The sequence below is a fragment of the Coregonus lavaretus genome (assembly GCF_964263955.1).
Source record: "Coregonus lavaretus genome assembly, chromosome: 20".
NCBI lineage: Eukaryota > Metazoa > Chordata > Actinopteri > Salmoniformes > Salmonidae > Coregonus > Coregonus lavaretus.
Genome location: NC_140007.1, coordinates 26,560,347 through 26,583,722, shown reverse-complemented (window position 1 = coordinate 26,583,722; position 23,376 = coordinate 26,560,347).

The window sequence follows — 23,376 nt, the reverse complement described above, 5'->3', positions numbered from 1 at the left end:
AGAGACAGAATAACAACAAAAAAATCCAGACAAACGCATGTCAAAAATGTTATAAATTGATTTGCATTTGAATGAGGGAAATAAGTATTTGACCCCTCTGCAAAACATGACTTAGTACTTGGTGGCAAACCCTTTTTGGCAATCACAGAGGTCAGATGTTTCTTGTAGTTGGCCACCAGGTTTGCACACATCTCAGGAGGGATTTTGTTCCACTCCTCTTTGCAGATCTTCTCCAAGTAATTAAGGTTTCGAGGCTGACGTTTGGCAACTCAAACCTTCAGCTCCCTCCACAGATTTTCTATGGGATAAAGGTCTGGAGACTGGCTAGGCCACTCCAGGACCTTAATGTGCTTCTTCTTGAGACACTCCTTTGTTGCCTTGGCCGTGTGTTTTGGGTCATGTCATGCTGGAATACCCATCCACGACCCATTTTCAATGCCCTGGCTGAGGGAAGGAGGTTCTCACCCAACATTTGACGGTACATAGCCCTGTCCATCGTCCCTTTGATGCAGTGAAGTTGTCCTGTCCCCTTAGCAGAAAAACACCCCCAAAGCATAATGTTTCCACCTCCATGTTTGACGGTGGGGATGGTGTTCTTGGGGTCATAGGCAGCATTCCTCCTCCTCCAAGCACGGCGAGTTGAGTTGATGCCAAAGAGCTCGATTTTGGTCTCATCTGACCACAACACTTTCACCCAGTTCTCCTCTGAATCATTCAGATGTTCATTGGCAAACTTCAGACGGGCATGTATATGTGCTTTCTTGAGCAGGGGGACCTTGCGGGCACTGCTGGATTTCAGTCCTTCACGGCGTAGTGTGTTACCAATTGTTTCTTGGTGACTATGGTCCCAGCTGCCTTGAGATCATTGACAAGATACTCCCGTGTAGTTCTGGGCAGATTCCTCACCGTTGTCATGATCATTGCAACTCCATGAGGTGAGATCTTGCATGGAGCCCCAGGCCGAGGGTGATTGACAGTTATTTTGTGTTTCTTCCATTTGCGAATAATCGCACCAATTGTTGTCACCTTCTCACCAAGCTGCTTGGCGATGGTCTTGTAGCCCATCACAGCATTGTGTAGGTCTACAATCTTGTCCCTGACATCCTTGGAGAGCTCTTTGGTCTTGGCCATGGTGGAGAGTTTGGAATCTGATTGATTGATTGCTTCTGTGGACAGGTGTCTTTTATACAGGTAACAAACTGAGATTAGGAGCACTCCCTTTAAGAGTGTGCTCCTAATCTCAGCTCGTTACCTGTATAAAAGACACCTGGGAGCCAGAAATCTTTCTGTTTGAGAGGGGGTCAAATACTTATTTCCCTCATTAAAATGCAAATCAATTTATAACATTTTTGACATGTGTTATTCTGGATTTTTTTGTTGTTATTCTGTCTCTCACTGTTCAAATAAACCTACCATTAAAAGTATAGACTGATCATTTCTTTGTCAGTGGGCAAACGTACAAAATCAGCAGGGGATGAAATGCTTTTTTCCCTCCCTGTATTAGTGGAGTTGGCTATTTCAGCCACACCCGTTGCTGACAGGTGTATAAAATCAAGCACACAGCCATGCAATCTCTATAGACAAACGTTGGCAGTAGTATGGCCTTACTGAAGAATGGCCTTACTCAATGTGGCACCGTCATAGGATGCCTCCTATCCATCAAGTCAGTTCGTCAAATTTCTGGCCTGCTAGAGCTGCCCCGGTCAACTGTAAGTGCTGTTATTGTTAAGTGGAAACATCTGCCCCCCTGGGAAAGAGCACCAGGTGCCCACTGTTAGCCACATTAGTCCAGCCAGACACACACACACACACACACACACACACATAGAGAAAGAGATGCCGTCACACACACACGCTCACTATTAGGTGTGCATTAAATGTTCTGTTTGTTCTGTCTGTTCTCTCTACATCTATTTTATCCCCCTCGATCTCTCTCTCTCTCTACCTCTCTCACTCGCTGTCTCTCTCTCTCTCTTTGTCTGGCATGCCAACCGGGGCCACCAGTTGGAGACACAGATGCTAGGTCTCAGATCTTGGTGCGCTGCAGTGACCCCAGTGTCATCTTTGAAACAAAGATGTTGGTGAGAGAATTAATGGAATAATTTGCTCTAATAAAACTTGGTGGGTGAGTTAATTATGACGGGTGCACATTTTTGTTCTATCCCAACACTAACGCACCAGATTGAACTAATCAACAGTTCACCGAGCACTTGAGTAGTTGGATCTGATTTGTTAGTGCTGGGATAAAACAAAAAAGCGTTCCCAGAGGAAAGGATACTGAATGATGTAACTCATTTGCTAACGAAAACTAAATTCAATAAGAGGCTAACTGCTGTGTTTTGATAGGCATTTGTAATTGAACGACATGGTATCAGCCTCGAAAGACTTTCCACAAAAAGAAAATATAATTTCTATTAAAAGAAAATATAGAATTTCCACGAAAATAATTCAATTAATCTCATTAAAATGTCTCTTTAACAGGCACCAGTGGAGTCAATATGTGTATTTGAAAGTGCCAGGCAGTCCGAGCCCGCTAATCCGACAGTTCTTTGTCACAGTGTTCACGTCTGTATCCTGCATAAACACACACACGCTTAGCCGTTGGTTCCGACGATGATCCTCTGATCAGATTGCTCATGCGGGGCCTTAATCTCGTTGGTTTAATCAGTACGGTGGATTCGCCGGGCTTATTCCTTCACGTGGCAGAATCCATTTCCTTTCCAAAATCTGAACAGGCCGACTTCTCTCTTCTCCCCAGCCCGTAATCTCGGGAGGGATGACGAGGCTGAAGAGGCGACCTTTGACCTCCATAGCCACCGCTCATTCCGGAATCCCCATTATCAGAGTCAACTGGAACTCGAACCAATGAGAATGATTCCTATGATATCTCCTAGCCCAGGGCTTGCATCCCAAATGGCAACCTGTTCCCTATATAGTGCTCTGGTCAAAAGTAGTGCTCTGGTCAAAGTACTGCACTATATAGGGAATAGGGTGCCATTTGGGATGCAAACTAGAGCTATTAGACGAGGTGCTAAAAAATGACTGAAACGGCGATGTCACTTATTGCCACAGCGATAAATCAACTGTCGTTAGTCCCACCCCTCCCTCTCTCATAATTGCTTTCTCGCTTGATGTCTCCATAGCGATAAGTGGCTTGCAGTGCCCGCCCATATCTGGCAGGTGTATGTGCACTTCCTGCAGTGGGTGGACATCAGCTGTGTGATGGGCCAGCGGACCGGGTGCTGTGGGGCACCCAGGCCAACCGGAAGGTCTGGTGTTACTCCTCGCACCCTCCGGAGCTCAAGGTACAACTGGCTGTCCTGTGCCTCTCTGCCACCATGGTTGATAGAGTTAGGCTGTGTCCCCGAAATGGCACCCTATTTACTATATAGTGCCGTACTTTTGACCAGAGCTTTATGGGCCCTTGTCAAAAGTAGTGCACAATATAAGTCCCATAGGGCTGTGGTCAAATGTGGGTCAATAGATATGGAATAGGGTGCTATTTCAAACACAACCTTAGTCAATATTCCCTCTAGACTGGATGACATACTGTACTGTCCTTCATTTTGAAAAGGTGCTGCTCATGTTTATCTTGTATATATGGTCCTTTTGAGACGAAGTCTCTTTTTACAAGGGAGCCCTGTAGCAATGTTCCTCTCGCTCCCCTCTCTCTCTCATCCTCCTCTCCCATTCACTTCTCTCCCTCCCCTCTCCCAGGTGGACCCAGCAGAGGTGTTTGTCCTCCCCCCAGAGCAGTGCAGGACCTGCAGCCGCTTCTGCTACCTCACCGTGGTGGATGTGGAGCAACACACGCTGGTGTCCTCCTGGCTCCTCAGACTCACCTGTCGCCTGCCAATCCTGTCCAAGGTGAAACCTCTCTCTCTCTCTCTCTCTCTCTCTCTCTCTCTCTCTCTCTCTCTCTCTCTCTCTCTCTCTCTCTCTCTCTCTGGTGCAGTGCATTCTCACAAAAACTTGTGCAATGCAGTGGAACCCTTATTCCCCTTATGATGTCACAATGACAAGAAACTCACCCGAAATAACATATATATTTTTCTCTCCACTGTCATGATCCTCTGCTAAATTATGAATGAAGATGTGCGATCTTCGTGGAGTTCACAATGAGAGCATTATATGTTTTTGGTGCGTCTGTGAGATTGAGATTTTATAAGCACATAATATTATGTGACTTTAATCCTCAATGGCTCTGACTCTGTGTTATCTCTCCACAACCTAATCTGGGCCCCTTCTTCTAAGCATTGAGATAATCTCCAAAGTGATTTTAGGTTCACAATCTGCTCGGGCGAACAATGAACCCCCCCTGCAAGATCAGGGTCATATTCATTAGTGCACATCGTAACAAAACGTTTTGCAACGGAAAATAAAAAGGAGCATATTTTATTGGTTAGATTCAGGTAGTAGTCCCTCCCTGTGTCAGTCAATTTTCTTCCGTTTGGTGCCTAATTAATAAGACTGTTTCATCCTGACCAGCTATTTGCTCCGAACGTGTCTTTCTGTTGCATTCTACACTGATATTAATTCTACCGCACCATTTGCATTCGTATCACTTGTTTCACATGCTTTACAAACAGGCCAGTAGGATGATGTTGCCCCTAGAAACTGATCTAAGGTCATTACCCCCCTAATGATTGAGGCCATGATCAGATCAGATCTAAAGTGGTCCTAGACCTTTTTCTAAGGGCCACTTCTACCCGGAACATTGTGTGTTTCCCTAAACACTGATCTAAGGTCAGTCCCCCCCCCCAATGGTTAAATATATAATTCAAAGGGAGGCTTAACTGATCCTAGGCCTGTGTTTTGTGTCTCTCTTCTGTCAGACCTTGGAAGTGTGTACCCCGGTGGAAGGGGGCGGGGGAGCACCCGGAAGATCACCTACACCAATGCCTAACCCACCAGCCGTGTCCTCCTGCTGCGCTCCAACTACTCAGACATGCTCAATTTTAAAGAGGATGACTTTGAGGCGAGCACCACAACAAAGCACAACGCTGCCCTGTTGTCATGTTCAAACTGGCATTTAATGAGGGAGGGGGGAAGAAGGGAGGGAGGGAGAGAGAAAGATGGAAAGAGGGAGCAGTAAGGGAGGGAGAAGGGGAGAAAGAGAGAGACACTGTCCTTTTCTTTTTTCAAACCTGGCGGGAGGTAATTGGGTGTTGTACTGTACCTGGGCCGTATTCATTATACACTAATTAATTATTATTATCTCAACTTAATATTGAGAGTTAGAATTGTATAATACAAAAGGTGCAATTTCGAAATGTGGTTATGCATCAGTAGTTTTTCTCTTGTTATGTCAGTCACTGACAGTCACTCATGTAGGCCGTGTCAGCAAAAAAAATGTAGATTGGCAAATTAGTGTAGCCAGCTATTTAAACTTGTAGTAATCATGGTGAAATTACCGACCAGATGGCCCCCCATCTGTAAAATGGCTACTTTTTCTCTCCGCCCCATGACAAAGTTAGTAGAATTGCATGAAGTGATTTATAAAATTGTAAAATCTTCTCTCCGCCCCATGGCAAAATGTTCACATATGTATCGTACATAAACACACACACACACACACACACACACACACACACACACACACACACACACTTACACGGACGCACACTTACACACACTTACCCACCACGCTTCTGCAGCGGTTGGATATCAGCTGTGTGACGGGCCAGCGGACCTGTCAATCACTGGTACTGTGGGGCACAAAGCGAGGTGCATACAGAAATGGTTTGTTCTGACTTGCACTCAGAAACTTGCACAGCGGCTCAATACAGGATAATGTGTCCCATTTGTCTGAATGGGGGAACAGACTCATAAAGGACACCTGCAGTTAAAGGGGAGCGATAAAGAGAGGGAATGAGAGAGAGGGATTCCTGGCAGCGGAGATGACTGCATAAAGACATGGGTTGCGTCTGAAATGGCAACCTATTCCCTACATAGTGCACTACCTTTAACCAGAACCCTATATATTGGCTGTTATAACCTTAGCCCACAGGATCTCTTAGATGGGTACTGAAACTGTCTGAAAGACTGAATGGTGCAGTGCATTCTCACAAAAACTTGTGCAATGCAGTGGAACCCTTATTCCCCTTATGATGTCACAATGACAAGAAACTCACCCTTACATTTTTACATTTTAGTCATTTAGCAGACGCTCTTATCCAGAGCGACTTACAGGAGCAATTAGGGTTAAGTGCCTTGCTTAAGGGCACATCGACAGATTTTTCACCTAGTCGGCTCAGGGATTAGAACCAGCGACCTTTCGGTTACTGGCACAACGCTCTTACCCACTAAGCTACCTGCCGCCCTTAATAACATAATTTGTTTCTCTCCACTGTTATGATCCTCTGCTAAATTATGAATGAAGAGATTTTTTGTGCGATCTTGGTGGAGTTCACAATGACAGTATTAAATGTTTTTGGTGCGTCTGTGAGATTTTGATTTTATAAGCACATAATGTTATGTGACTTTAATCCTCAATGGCTGTGATTCTTTGTTATCTTTCCATAACCTAATCTGGGCACCTTCTTCTAAGCATTGAGATAATCTCCAAAGGGATTTTAGATTCACAATCTGATAGGGCGAATGATGAACAGCCCCTACAAGATCAGGGTCATGTTCATTAGTGCACACCGTAACAAAACAACAGAAAATAAAAAGGAGCATATCTTATTTGTTAGATTCAGGTAGTAGGCCCTTCCCTGTGTCAGTCTATTTTCTTTGTTTGATGCCTAATTAATTTACTCAGTTTCATCCTGACCAGCTATTTGCTCCGAACGTGTCGTTCTGTTGCATTCTACACTGATATTAATTCTACTACACCATTTGCATTCGTATCACTTGTTTCACATGCTTTACAAACAGGCCAGTAGGATGATGTTGCCCCTAGAAACTGATCTAAGGTCATTACCCCCCTAATGATTGAGGCCATGATCAGATCAGATCAGATCTAAAGTGGTCCTAGACCTTTTTCTAAGGGTCCCCCCCCCCCCCCCCGGTGGAAGGGGGCGGGGGAGCACACGGAAGGTCACCTGCACCAACACCTAACCCATCAGACATGCTCCATTTTAAAGAGGATGACTTTGAGGCGAGCACCATAACAAAGCACAATGCTGCCCTGTTGATGAGTTCAGTTTTTTTGTTGCCCCCACCCCCATCAAAGTTGACAACCTTGACTTGTCCAATAAGAAGTGCTCAATTACATTTTCCATTACGTGCTCTAATAAATACAATCTGCTAACCACACTCTCTTCTCTTGCTGGGAGAGACCAGTGAGTGACACTAACACATTGTTTATTTGGTTTGTTTTATATGACGTACTATGAATAATTTAATGCGTCCATTATAGCTGTTGATTTATTTTCATGTTCCGCCATTAGCCCCTGTGTCTCTAATAGGAGATTAATTGACACTGTAAACAGGTCATAAACATCTCGACATAAACAAGTTGTCTCGACATCATTGGCTAGATAGAGCAAGCAACGGTGTAAATGGAAATAGAATCAGCCCATTTAAATGAACGGGCTGTCTATAGAAAATGAACTCCTAAAAAACTTTTTATGTTTCTATCACTTGCATACAGAGGATACTTAACCAAATAGAGAGAGACAGAGAGAGACAGAGAGAGAGAGAGAGACAGGTGCGAGAAAAATAACCATCTGTGTTTTCCATTTAGTCAGCATAGTTTCAGGTGCAATTCTCTCCAAACAATTTATGGGATCTATATCTTAAAGAATTTGAATAGAGTCGTTTCCCCCACCCCAAGAATTAACTACCCTGCCACAATAAAAACAATTGGGAAGCTAAAAAAACTGAGCAAGAATCGATACAGCTATAGTTTTCCGGAAATTACTGGATATGTGTTGTAATTGCAGTCAAACGCCATGGTGGGAATATTGCATGAGGACTGTAAATGCAGTACTATAGTACTCTGATGAAATACACCTAAAAACGCATCACACACACTTTTTAATTTTTTTATTACGGAATATTAGGCTAATAACAGAAGAGATGTGTCCAGGGTCGGTTCAGTAGGACACTACGTCGCAAAACGTATTGCAACGGAACACAAAAACCTGTGTTCTCATTGGACAAGTTCTCCCCGTTTTCACCCGACTGAACACAGCCCAGTTGCTGGGTGGTATTCCTTATGTCACCTTACAAGTTCAGGTAATCCCTCACGGTTTCTGTCTGTCTTTCTTCCGTTTGGTACCTAATGAAATACATCTGAACGCACGGCAAACTCAACGCAACTGTACACATTAGCTACTACTACAACTACAGAACAAAATGGTTTGCTAAGAAAGACAGCTCAACGAAATACACATCTACTATTGTATAGACCTCAACACTTTGCTACTTATGATAGAAAGCTCAATTCAGTACTCATTAACTTCTGTTTACAGACTGTAACATTACGGCTTGATACATACACTCAGTGGCCACCTCATGCCGGAAGAACTGCCTGCCGGAGGTTTGTTGTTCCATGTCAGTGGAGAGTCCGGAGTCCGCCCTCCAGCCCAACATTCCACGTGAGTATGCAGATCTCTCCGATATCTTCTCTTCATTAAAGGCTACGTGTCTCCCTCCTCACATCCCCTGGGACTGCGCCATTGACCTGCTGGAGGGACAACACCACCCGAAGAGTTGCATTTACCCCCTTTCAATGGAGAAGTATGTGGCGGAGACCCTGAAACAGGGGTTCATCAGACGCTCTACCTCTCCTGCCTCCGCCAGCTTCTTCTTCGTGGCCAAAAAAGACGGAGGACTGAGACCATGCATTGACTACAGGGGGCTGAACGCAGTCACCCTCAAGTACTGGTACCCCCTCCCTCTGGTTCCGTCGGCCATCGAGCAGCTACGAGGGGCCCAGTACTTTACCAAGTTGGACCTGAGGAGTGCTTACAACCTGATCCGAATCCGGGAAGGAGACGAGTGGAAGACGGCATTCAGCACTACCTCAGGCCACTATGAATACTGCGTCATGCCCTACAGCCTCGCCAACGCACCGTCTGTGATCCTGTCCTTCGTCAATGATGTGTTCCGGGACTTGCTGAGTAGACAGGTGGTGGTGTACATCGACGATATCCTGATCTACTCGGCTATGTTCGAGGAGCACGTCAGGGATGTCCGAGCTGTCCTACTCCGCCTCCGGGAACACAGCCTGTTGGTGAAGGGGGACAAATGCGAATTCCACTAACAGGCCATCTCCTTCCAGGGATACCGGATCAGTCCTCAGGGGGTGTTCATGGAAGGAGTGAAGACGGACGCCGTCAGGTCATGGCCAGTTCCCACCACCATCAAGGGCCTACAGAGCATCCTGGGCTTCGCTAATTCCTACCGGCGTTTCATCAGGTCCTTCAGCTCCATAGCCGCCCCGCTCACCTCTCTCCTTAAGGGTCGGCCTCAGAAGCTGGCCTGGAACCCTGAGGCTGACGCTGCCATCAAGAGGCTGAAGGAGAGGTTCACCACAGCGCCCATCCTAAAACACCCAGATCGATCTCGTCCTTTCATCCTGGAGGTAGAAGCATCGGAGGAGGGCGTGGGTGCGGTCCTCTCCCAGCGGCACGGTAAGCCAGAGAAAATGTATCCCTGTGCCTTTTTCTCTAAAAAGCACCCCCGTACAGAGGAACTATGGAGTTGGAGACACGAAGCTGTTGGCAGTGGTCCTCGCTCTGGAGGAATGGCGACACTGGCTGGAGGGCGTAGTCCATCCATTCCGGATTCTTACTGACCACCGGAATTTGGAGCACATATGGGCAGTGAAATGGATGAACTCTCGTCAAGCCAGGTGGGCCCAATTTCTCACTCGCTTCCAATTCATTCTGTCCTACCGCCCAGGATCCCAGAATGTGAAGGCCGACGCACTCTCCAGGATGCACCATAACCCAAAAATACTGGTGGCCCACCTTGGCTTCTGATGTCTCCAGCTAGGTCAACTCCTGTTCCGTATGTGCCCAAACGAAGACACCTCGGAACGCCCTGGCAGGCAAACTAGTTCCTCTCGCATTGCCTCAGCGACCTTGGTCACACCTGTCCATAGACTTTGTCACGACCTTCCACATTCTGACGGCTTCACCACAGTCAAGGTGGTCGTAGATCGGTTCTCCAAATCATGCCGTTTTTTGCCACTAACTGGTCTTCCTTCTGCTCTCCAGGTCGCTGAGGTCCTGTTCCAACAGGTCTTCCGGCATTATGGACTTCCGGAGGACTTTGTCTCGGACCGTGGCCCCCAATTCACCTCTCGAGTGTGGAAGGCTTTCCTGGAGAAGATCAGGGCCACGGCCAGCCTCACTTCCGGGTATAGGCCTCAGTCGAATGGACAGGTGGAGCGCATGAACCAGGAGCTGGGGAGGTTTCTTCGTTGCCACTGTCAGGACCGGCAGGGTGAGTGGGCGAGGTTTCTTCCCTGGGCAGAATATGCCTAGAACTCCCTCGTTCACTCCTCCACGGGGCTCACTCCCTTCCAGTGCATTCTGGGGTACCAGCCGACCTTGACCCCTTGGACACCCAGCCAGACCAATGCGCCCGCTGTCAACGAGTGGTTCCACAGGGCCGGACAGGTCTGGGGCGCCGCCCATGTCCATCTCCAGAGGGCCATTCATTGGCAGAAGGACCAAGCCGACTGCCACCGCAGTGAGGCCCCTGTATTCCAGCCTGGGGATCGTGTCTGGCTGTCCACAAAAAACCTCCCTCTCTCGCCTGCCTTGCAAGAAACGGAGCCCCTGGTTTGTGGGGCCGTTTAAGGTCCTCCGGCGGATAAATTAGGTATCATACCAGCTGCTCCTTCCCCCTCACTACCTTGTCTCACCCACTTTTCATGTGTCTCTCCTCAGGCCGGTGGTTCCTGGTCCTCCAGGTTACGCCTCCTCCGCCCCTGAACATTGATGGGAGTCCGGCATATGCGGTGAGGGACCTGCTGGACTCCAGATTCCGTGGGGGACGGCTCCATTACCTGGTGGACTGGGAGGGGTATGGTCCTGAGGAGAGGAGCTGGGTTCCGGCTGGGGATGTTCTGGATCCCAACCTAATTCGGGACTTTCGCCGCCCTGACTGGCCTGCTCCTCGTCCTCGGGGTCGTCCTCCTGGCCGGCGACGTCCAGCGGCTGGAGCCGCGCACCTGCACCTCATCATCTCATCACCACCTCTATTTAGCCCTGGACTGTTCTGGATGATGTTGTGTGTGATTGTTTAGCTTCGTGTCGTTTACTCTATCTTTGTTATTTTCTTGCTCATTGTTAAGTAAACCTTGACCTTGTTAATTCCTGCGTCTGCGTCCTGCCTCTTCGTATACTCAGTACACAGTCACAGCTACACATTAACTATATTTTTGATAGACAAGCTTTTCCCAGTGTTTGTTAAAGTTGAAGTGATGCTTCAGAGCGACTTGGTTGATTGAGTTGTTATATTGTAAGATTTTTATGTCTAGGAATACATGTATGAGGAAGAATACCTTTATAATGCACAGTGTGCTTGGGAAGCTGTTGTGTTTGCATAGCATTCCACCTAAATAGGTCACGTTTGAAAAACCTAAAGCAAATACAGTATAGGATGCCAAAAGAGAATCCCCTAAAGAGAGAGCCTGTTATCTCAGCACTGAGCAGCCGGAGGTACCCATGCGCACACACACACACATTCATCCCAATAGTTCACTTATCATATTCAGGGTCAAATATGTGTCTTTAATTGATTTGGGGGGTGGGGTACTGTACTTAAGCTTTTCTAACATCAGAAGACACCCAGACATCCAACAGGTCTGTGCTTGAACCCCTGCCTTTTAACAACAACCTATCCTGCGGACTTGACCTGTCCGCACACTGTTTGCATATAATTATTATTTAATTCACAGTGCACTTGAGTATAATGGTTAAAGTGGCGTTTTTGTAATTGGACGCAAGTTAGGGTCCAGTCTTTAAGGACGACCCCACCCCCCTTTTTTTTGGTGAGGTGTAATTAGCTGTTCCGTAACGAGGTATGGCTTTCTGACGAGGCTTGCGTGTTTCAATTCAATAGCTCTTATTAGCATCGGCAGCACCCCTTTATAAATCCCATGCCTCCCTTTCACTATCGGAGCCCGGGTCCTGCACATTCTATCAACAACCCCCGTCTTATATAAGCATACCACCGCGTTACACAACCTCCCTCTGTCTTCCTCATTAGAATGCAGGCTGCAAAAAGCCTGTAATGCTCATACTCAGAAGAGAAGGTGGAAGGAGAAAAACACACTGTAATATAAGACACAGCTTCCTTCCTTAGGCTTAGGACCCTTTACCACCACTATCCTTAAGTTAATTTTCTAATTTTCCACAATCTAAGGCTGTAACTTACAGAGAGGTCCAGAGAGGACATATTAATAAAAAAACGTATACCCTTGTGTCGAGATCATTACTTATTTGTCTCATGATCACGAGTTGTTGTGAGTTTTCTCGAGATCACAAGATAATTTTGTGGCGATCCCGACATAACAAAAGTTGTTTTCTCGAGATCACAAGATAAGCTCTATGAATAGGAGTGGACGTATTGATGGTAGATTGACATGGCTGAGGCGGCAGAGCCAACGGTGGATCAGCAAATCCATTTTTATTTGATCAGGGATGAACCCAGGCAGAAATTGCATTATGTCTGTCAGTTATAGATGGCTTCCAAATCAGAAGTTGCTGTATGTTAACACCTCAATACCACACACATACACACACACACACAAAATGGTGGAAGCAGCATAGGGAGCACCCCTGGAGCAGTTAAGCAGTGTCTTGCTCAAGGGCACAACGGTAGTGGATGTTAGTAATGATCTGTAGCCATTTTAGTCCCGGTTCAAAACATGGATTATGTACCGTAAAATATAAAAATGACAAAAACAAAATGTGGCCCAAGGGCGGCAAAAATCTATGTGACGTTACTTATTGACACTTTTTAAAAGACACACTTTGACATCTAAGATTAAACAACATGCTAACAAAATGTGATACGCTCGTATGTTTGTATTTACTGTATGTATGTTTGAATGTTTGTATGTTTGTATGACACACTTTGACATCTAAGATTAAACATTATGCTAACAAAATGTTTGCATGTTGATCTCGTGATCTCAGCAAAACAACTTTTGTTATGTCGTGATCATGAGAAAATTACGTTGTGATCTAGACAAAACAACTCAAAACAACTTGTGATCATGAGATTAAGTCGTGATCTCGAAATAACAAGATATTATTTGTTTTATTAATATGTCCTCTCTGGACTTCCGTAGTAACTGGCACCCTATTTCTTATATAGTGTAATCTTAGTACACTACTTAGCACAAGCTATTTGGGAAAAGAGTGCCAATTCGGATAGAGCCTAACATTTTCACGCTTTCTCTTTAAATGAAATAATGAATATCAATATCACTGTGTTTCTCTTCCATGAGGGCCATGCTATACTGAACCTCATTAGCTTCTGGTCCAGTGGTTGTCTGGTCCTCTTGACGGAGCACTGACACCTGCATACAGCAAGCAGCACGGTTAGCGCACAACACACACACTAACTAGATGTGTGGAGCCTGGATCACCTCAGCACAGCAGCAATTGCATGGTGCTCCTGTCGGTATATTGTTTACGAGGGGGGAGAATCTGTGCAGGCTCAGGTACACTGTTAGAACTAACTAGAAACGTGATGCTGGTGAAGTGTGGAGGGAAGTGTATGCGTGTGTGTCAGAGAGAAAGGCCGTGTGAAAGAGAGGATGTACATTCTATCTGTCTGCAAGAGCGAGGACTGGAGAGAGAAATACAGAGAGCAACAAAAGAGAGGTTAGAGGAGGAGAGCGAAAGTGAAAACAGAAGCAGAATGAAAGCAGCAGTAGCAGCACTTTTATTTCATCAAAGAGGACTGGCAGATTGCACTGGCAGGCCAAAGGGACTCTCAACAAACAAACTGGTTTTCAATTACCTGTGTGGGAATTAATGCATTAGCTGTTCGCTAACAAGATCTAACCTCAGCCACGATCAAGCACAAAGGAATAATGCTGGGCTCAAGGATCCTTGTTTGGCCCTTTTTCACAAAAACATGCTCACATTCTCAGCAAAGACTCTTCTCAGTAGATGGCAGCCTTACACACTTGAAAATACTTCTCTGTTACTCTATCCTCTCTCTCTCTCCCCTCTCCACCCCCCCCCCTCTTTGTGCTATATTTTTTTGTTGTGTAACCGTATCTCAATTTAGAAATATTCATACTGTACTGTGCTGCCACAGTGAAAGTGTACCACAGGTACACACACACACCTTTAACCCAGTGTCCTTTAGTGATGGTCCTGGAGACAAAGTTTGGCTTGAGTGTCTCTTTATGGAATTTAAGGAGTTATGCCTTCTCTACATAAGTCACTGTCTGAGTTTACAACAAATACACAAAGTACTGTTATGTTGTTGTACCTTCGTAAAGAAGGTTTCATTGTCCATTGTTGATCTGTAAGCAGTGTCTCACCAAACAGCAAACTATCACTGTGTTACCTTCACAAAACACATTAGAGGTTTATTGAACAACCCATATAATAGAACATACAATTCAATACAACACATTTTTCTTGCTTTTAATTTCATTAACTGTTTCATGGCCTTTTGTTTGCGAGGCGAACTTCTTTGTCAAAGAAAAGTTGTTCAGTAGTCTTTCTCCAGAGAATACTGCATATGTAAGGACACATAAGGACTGCACACTGCTGACTAAAGCAGATTCAGATTCATGGAAGGACAATATGATTGGCTCTATCATGGCCCTTATTCAATCAGGTGGTTGTTGCAATTCAAATACTTAGTGAGCTGCTCTTATCTTGGCTTCAGTCAGCTTGGATTTAGACATTTGTGTCCACTCTATTCACTATTTTTTCCTTCAGAGGATACAGCACATGTACTGGACTGTACAGTGCATTCGGGAAAGTATTCAGACCCTTTGACTTTTTCCACATTTTGTTACGTTACAGCCTTATTCTAAAATTGATTAAACCCCCCCCCCCCCCTCCTCATCAATCTACACACAATACCCCATAAAAACAGTTTTTTGGAAATGTTTGCAAATTTATTAAATATAAAAAACTGAAATATCATAAATAAAATTAAATTTTATCTGCCACATGCGCCGAATACAACAGGTCTAGACATTACCGTGAAATGCTTACTTACAGCCCTTAACCAACAATGCAACAACAACAACAAAAAAGTGTTGAGAAAAAAAGAGCAGAAGTAAAATAAAATAACAGTAGGGAGGCTATATACAGGGGGGTACCGGTGCAGAGTCAATGTGTGGGGGCACCGGCTAGTTGAGGTAGTTGAGGTAATATGTAGATGTGGGTAGAGTTAAAGTGACTATGCATAAATAATTAACAGAGTAGCAGCAGCGTAAAAAGATGAGGTGGGGGTGGGGGTAGGGGCAGTGCAAATAGTCTGGGTAGCCATGATTAGCTGTTCAGGAGTCTTATGGCTTGGGGGTAGAAGCTGTTGAGAAGCCTTTTGGACCTAGACTTGGCACTCCGGTACCGCTTGCCGTGCGGTAGCAGAGACAACAGTCTATGACTAGGGTGGCTGGAGTCTTTGACAATTTTGAGGGCCTTCCTCTGACACCGCCTGGTATAGAGGTCCTGGATGACAGGAAGCTTGGCCCCAGTGATGTACTGGACCGTACGCACTACCCTCTGTAGTGCCTTGCGGTCGGAGGCCGAGCAGTTCCCATACCAGGCGGTGATGCAACCAGTCAGGATGCTCTCGATGGTGCAGCTGTAGAACTTTTTGAGGATCTGAGGACCCATGCCAAATCTTTTCAGTCTCCTGAGGGGGAATAGGCTTTGTCGTGCCCTCTTCATGACTGTCTTGGTGTGATTGGACCATGATAGTTTGTTGGTGACACCAAGGAACTTGAAGCTCTCAACATGTTCCACTACAGCCCCGTCGATGAGAATGGAGAGTGCTCAGTCCTCTTTTTTTTCCTGTAGTCCACAATCATCTCCTTTGTCTTGGACACGTTGAGGGAGAGGTTGTTATCCTGGCACCACATGGCCAGGTCTCTGACCTCCTCCCTATAGGCTGTCTCATTGTTGTCGGTGATCAGGCCTACCACTGTTGTGTCGCCGGCAAACTTAATGATGGTGTTGGAGTCGTGCCTGGCCATGCAGTCATGGGTGAACAGGGAGTACAGGAGAGGACTGAGCACGCACCACTGAGGGGCCCCCGTGTTGAGGATCAGCGTGGCAGATGTGTTGTTACCTACCCTTACCACCTGGGGGCGGCCCGTCAGGAAGTCCAGGATCCAGTTGCAGAGGGAGGTGTTTAGTCTCAGGATCCTTAACTTAGTGATGAGCTTTGAGGGCACTATGGTGTTGAATGCTGAGCTGTAGTCAATGAATAGCATTCTCACGTAGGTGTTCCTCTTGTCCAGGTGGGAAAGGGCAGTGTGGAGTGCAATAGAGATTGCATCATCTGTGGATCTGTTGGGGTGGTATGCAAATTGGAGTGGGTCTACAGTTTCTGGGATAATGGTGCTGATGTGAGCCATGACCAGCCTTTCAAAGCACTTCATGGCTACAGACGTCAGTGCTACGGGTCGGTAGTCATTTAGGCAGGTTATCTTAGTGTCCTTGGGCACAGGGACTATGGTGGTCTGCTTGAAACATGTTGGTATTACAGACTCAGTCAGGGACATGTTGAAAATGTCAGTGAAGTCACTTGCCAGTTGGTCAGCACATGCTCGGAGTACATGTCCTGGTAATCCGTCTGAATGTTGACCTGCTTAAAAGTCTTACTCACATCGGCTACGGAGAGCATGATCACATAGTCATCCGGAACAGCTGGTACTCTCATGCATGCTTCAGTGTTGCTTGCCTCGAAGCGAGCATAGAAGTGGTTTAGCTCGTCTGGTAGGCTTGTGTGACTGGGCAGCTCGCGGCTGTGCTTCCCTTTGTAGTCTGTAATAGTTTTCAAGCCCTGCCACATCCGATGAGCGTCAAAGCCGGTGTAGTACAATTCAGTCTTAGTCCTGTATTGACTCTTTGCCTGTCTGATGGTTCGTCAGAGGGCATAGCGGGGTTTCTTATAAGCGTCCGGGTTAGAGTCCCGCTCCTTGAAAGCGGCAGCTCTACCCTTTAACTCAGTGCGGATGTTGCCTGTAATCCATGGCTTCTGTTGGGGTATGTACGTACGGTCACTGTGGGGACGACGTCATCAATGCACTTAATGATGAAGCCAGTGACTGATGTGGTGTACTCCTCAATCCTATCTAAAGAATCCCGGAACATGTTCCAGTCTGTGCTAGCAAAACAGTCCTGTAGCTTAGCATCTGCGTCATCTGACCACTTTTCTATTAACCGAGTCACTGGTGCTTCCTGCTTTAGTTTTTGCTTATAAGCAGGAATCAGGAGGATAGAGTTATGGTCAGATTTGCAAAACGGAGGGCGAGGGAGAGCTTTGTATGCGTCTCTGTGTGTGGAGTAAAGGTGGTCAAGAGTTTTTTTCCCTCTGGTTGCACATTTAACATGATGGTTGAAATTAGGTAGAACGGATTTAAGTTTCCCTGCATTAAAGTCCCCGGCCACTAGGAGCGCTGCCTCTGGATGAGCGTATTCCTGTTTACTTATGGCATTATACAGCTCATTGAGTGCAATCTTAATGCCAGCATTGGTTTGTGGTGGTAAATAGACAGCTATGAAAAATATAGATGAAAACTCTCTTGGTAAATAGTGTGGTCTACAGCCACGACTCAGTGAAACATAAGATATTACAGTTTTTAATGTCCCGTTGGTAGGATAACCGTAATCTTTGGTCATCTAATTTATTTTCAAATGATTGAACATTGGATAATAGTATTGATGGAAGAGGCAGTTTACTCGCTCGCCATCGGATCCTTACAAGGCACCCCGACCTATGTCCACGATATCTCTGTCTCTTTCTCCTACGAATGACGGGGATTTGGGCCTTGTCGGGTGTCTGTAGGATATCCTTCGCGTCCGACTCGTTGAAGAAAAAATCTTCGTCCAATTCGAGGTGAGTAATCGCTGTCCTTATATCCAGAAGCTCTTTTTGGTTATAAGAGATGATGGCAGAAACATTATGTACAGAATAAATTACAAATAACGCGAAAAAACACACATAATAGTACAATTGGTTAGAGGGCTGTGAAACGGCAGCCATCTTCTCCGGTGCCATCTCAAATTCAGACCCTTTACTCAGTACTTTGTTGAAGCACCTTTGGCAGCGATTACAGCCTCGAGTCTTCTTGGGTATGACGCTACACGCTTGGCACACCTATATTTTGGGAGTTTCTCCCATTCTTCTCTTCAGATCCTCTCAAGTTCTGTCAGGTTGGATGGGGAGCGTCACTGCACAGCTATTTTCAGGTCTCTCCAGAGATGTTCGATTGGGTTCAAGTCCGGGCTCTGGCTGGGACACTCAAGGACATTCAGAGACTTGCCCCGAAGCCACTTCTGCGTTGTCTTGGCTGTGTGCTTATGGTCGTTGTCCTGTTGGAAGGTAAACCTTCGCCCCAGTCTGAGGTCCTGAGCGCTCTGGAGCAGGTTTTCATCAAGGATCTCTCTGTACTTTGCTCTGTTCATCTTTCCCTCGATCCTGACCAGTCTTCCAGTTCCTGCCGCTGAAAAACATCCCCACAGCATGATGCTGCCACCACCATGCTTTACTGTAGGGATGGTGCCAGGTTTCCTCAAGACATGAAGCTTGGCATTCAGGCCAAAGAGTTCAATCTTGGTTTCATCAGACCAGAGAATCGTGTTTCTCATGGTCTGAGAGTCCTTTAGGTGCCTTTTGTCAAACTCCAAGTGGGCTGTCGTGCCTTTTACTGAGGAGTGCCTTCCGTCTGGCCACTCTACCATAAATGCCTGATTGGTGGAGTTCTGCAGATATATTTGTGCTTCTGGAAGGTTGTCCCATCTCCACAGAAGAACTCTGGAGCTTTGTCAGAGTGACCATCGGGTTCATGTTCACCTCCCTGATTAAGGCCCTTGTCCCCCAATTGTTTGGCCGGGCGGCCAGCTCTAGGAAGAGTCTTGGTGGTTCCAGACTTCTTCCATTTAAGAATTATGGAGGCCACTGTGTTCTTGGGTTCCTTCAATGCTGCAGACATTTTTTGGTACCGTTTCCCAGATCTGTGCCTTGACACAATCCTGTCTCAGAGCTTTACGGCAAATCCTTCGACCTCAAGGCATGGTTTTTGCTCTGACATGCACTGTCAACTGTGGGACCTTATATAGACAGGTGCGTGCCTTTCCAAATAATGTCCAATCAATTGAATTTACAACAGGTGGACTCCAACCAACTTGTAGAAACATCTCAAGGATGATCAATGGAAACAGGATGCACATGAGCTCAATTTTGAGTCTCATAGCAAAGGGTCTGAATACTTATGTAAATAAGGTATTTCTGTTTTTTACTTTTAATACATTTGCAAACATTTCAAAAAACCTGTTTTTGCTTTGTCATTCTGGGGTATTGTGTGTAGATTGATGAGGAACATTTTTAATTTAATCCATTTTAGAATAAGGCTGTAACGTAACAAAATGTGGAAAAAGGGAAGGAGCCTGAACACTTTCCGAATGTACTGGATGTTCCACATAAGGACAGCATTTACTGAGTAGGTTAGCTTCAGCTTCATGGAAGGACACATGTATGGAACTGCAATGTGAAATATGAAAGCATGTCTCTGATTGTACCCAGAAGATTGAGGATGTGATTAAGGTTGCATGGACAGATGGGCACAATAGGCTCAGGACATTATTAACAGTAATGAAAAAGGAGTATGCACAAAAGCAGCCCCCCAATTAATTTATTCTGCATTTTATTCAAATCAACGCGAATGGGAAAGGCCACATCAATTGAATTATACCCAGTATGACTACTATAAATTGTGGCAGCATGATTGTATTTTTTGATTGGCAAACCGTTTAAAAGGGAAAAGTACTGAAAATACCTCCGTATGAAATTCGGTCGGGTGATCTACTAGAAAGACTGTGTATGGGGGCTATGAAAACTGGTCACAGGAGATGTGTTTTAATATACGGCCGGTAGCAAATGGAAATTAAATATGATGTCCTGATTGGGGCATAGCGGCCGACCGTACACCTTCTGTCAGCAGAATGTTCGGGCATAATTAGGAAAGCGTGCACAATAGCCCCCCATGTTCAAAGTGAAAGGTCCTTTAATGTTGTTTCAGCTTGCATGCAGCTCACAGCTCCCCTCCTTGCTCTGTTGGAGGACTGTTGAGGATCCCTCCCCTGATCCCCTGCCCATTCTAACAGGCACTACTGTAGCTACGGTGGCTGGGGACCCATCCAGTAGGAATACGAGGCTTCCCAAATGGCACCATATTTACTATATTTAGTGCACTACATTTGACCAGGGACCATAGGGGTCTGGTTAAAATCAAATCAAAGTTTATTTGTATCACACACAGTTTACAGCAGGTATAAAAGGTGTTGTGAAAAATACTATATAGGTAATAGAGTGTCATTTAGGACACAGCCATAGAATCACACATCAGCGTCAGAAGTACAAAGCAGCAGCCAGCCAGTCTCTCTATTTATATGTGTTGTTTTCCCCGCTCTTCATTCTCTCAAAGACTACATTCAAATTCAGCCTGATAGCAAAGACAGCATTGATCAGAGAGCGCAGCAGAAGTGTACCAAAGTCTGTGTTGTGATTATGTGTCACAGTGTTGGCATGATTATATTTTTACTTGGCATCCTAACAGCCTTAAAGGCGGGCTGAACTTCCTGATTTGGCCTCGTTTTTCTGCTTGGTCATTAAGAAATGCAGTGGCCGTGACTGAAGCCAAACGAAAGTTGTCTTGGGGGATGGTTTAATGTGTGTGTGTTCGCACTTGGCAAGTGTTTGTACATTCACTCTGCCAAAACAGTACACAGTTAGTCACTTACCCTTATAGATAACTTGAAACAGTCTAACCAGGTCTTGCCTTGAAGTCGCCTAGTCTAGCTAGTGCTAGCCAACTTCTTTCGCCAATTAGCTTCAGCCGGTTGGTGTGTGATAGTGGCAATGTTGGTTTGACATTGGATAGCCTATCTCTGGGGCTAGTTAGGGTCTGTCAATATATTACACAATGTAAATAGGACAATATTTTCATGTTGCAGATCTTTTAGTTGCCTCATTAAATGCTTTCAATATTTATCTCTATAGAATTTATAGTTGGTTTGAAGTTTTTAAGTCATTGACATTTGGAGCTACTAACATTGTAAAATATTTCCAAATATACATTGTGTAATTTGCTGATGGCCCCTAATTAGCCCCATATGAATGTCAAACCAGAGAGGAAGAAGCGAGAGGGATAACTGGGCCCAAAATCTGTATTTTTCTCTCATTAAGGACAATGAGAGAGTGTTGAATCTGGTTAACAAAATGTTTTAATGGCTTATTTGCTACATGTGGCTTATTTGATCGAATAGCAAATGATGAGATTGTAACGAGTGTACTGATATAAGTAGGACACGTGACATCCTGGAAACTTTAAGAAAAAACACTTTATATCTGAGTTGTGCCTGGTCGTCACTAGTTACCACAGCCACAAAGTCATAAACCCCACCTATTTCTAACATTTTAAACCTAACCTTAACCACACTGCTAACTTTATGCCCAACCCTAGGGGCAGTCACTCTTTAACAGAGGCCTCTAACCAGGAAGTGACTTAACCCACTAGATGAAAGTCGTCACTAGCTTCCATAGCCACAAATCCATAAACCTGGCCATTTCTACAATTTATCTTCTTAAAATTGCATTTTAAACCTAACCTTAACCACACTGCTAACCTTATGCCTAACCCTAACCTAACATTAAAAAAAGCAAATTTTGGTAGCCACTTTTGACTTTATTGCTGTGGAATCTGACTTTGTGGCTATGGAAGCTAGTGGAAACCCTAGATCCTTCAAACTCAACTTTGGACATAGAAGCCAGTTCCACTGCGTTTTTTCATTGTTGCCCTCTAATCAGGGAATGATTTAGACCTGGGACATCAGGTTGGTGAAATTAATTATCAGATAGAACAGAAAACCAGCAGGCTCCGGACCTCGCAGGGTAAGAGTTGAATACCCCTGCCCTATATGATAGGTTAACAGGAGGGACTATACTTTTACAATTTATTCTATTACACTATCAGCCTGCTAAACATCGGTTCAAAGGTATAGTTAAATATCCTGACCTCTGCTCCTTATAAATATTATAAATATTCACAAATGAGAGAGCACTCCTATAGCCCTCAGAGATAATGTGGCCCTCTGATCTCTCCCTTCCTCCATGTCACATCCCATCAAGCTTGGGGTCAAAGATCAGCACATTTTGTGGTCACGGCACGGTCTGTCAGTTTGAGCCATTTTCAAGGGTAATCAAATGCTTCTGCTTTACATCTATAACATCTGCAAATCTGTGTACCCGACCAATTAACTTTGATTTTATATCATGTTAGTTCATCTGATGTGCAGTGGCGATGCGTCATTCAGGGCAAGTGGGCCCCACCACTATCCAGGAGATGGCCCTGTTTTGCATGTAATTCTATCAATCATTGATGTCAAAACTTGATATCATATCAGTTAGCAAACAGTTTAATGTTTAAAAAATCGCTTGAGCTATTAAAGCATATGTGGTTGCTTCCCTATTGTATTGTTATTTTGATTAGTTTTCTTTGAGTAAGGCAGCTCCCAAAAGGTGCTTACCAGTGTTGGGGAACCTACTCTGAAAATATAGTTTACCAAGCTACCAATTACTTCACACTGGAAGGCATTAAGCTACACTAAAGCTACCCTTAAGAAAAATATAGTTCACTTAACTAAAGTTACTTTGAAAACAACATCCAAACTACTTCATGAAAAATTATCAAATGTAAATCTGAAATGTCATAGACTACAAATTGCAAGAACAGTTCCCTTTAGGGTTGTAGGTTAACCGAAAGTGTAATTTAGCCTATTAAACATTAAAATAATGTTTCAAGAGAATTAGGCAGGTCTGATGCCGAAGAAGGAAGGAAATGATTACCTACTTCACCCCTACACTATATAAAAGTACAGTACCAGTCAAAAGTTTGGACACACCTACTCATTCCAGGGTTTTTCTTTATTTTTACTATTTTCTACATTGTAGAATAATAGTGAAGACATCAAAACTATGAAATAACACATATGGAATCATGTAGTAACCAAATAAAGTGTTAAACAAATCAAATTATGTTTTATATTTGAGATTCTTCAAATAGCCACCCTTTGCCTTGATGACAGCTTTGCACACTCTTGGAATTCTCTCAACCGGCTTCACCTGGAATGCCTAGAGTGTGCAAAGCTGTCATCAAGGCAAAGGGGTATTTCATGGTTTTGATGACCATTATTATTCTACAAT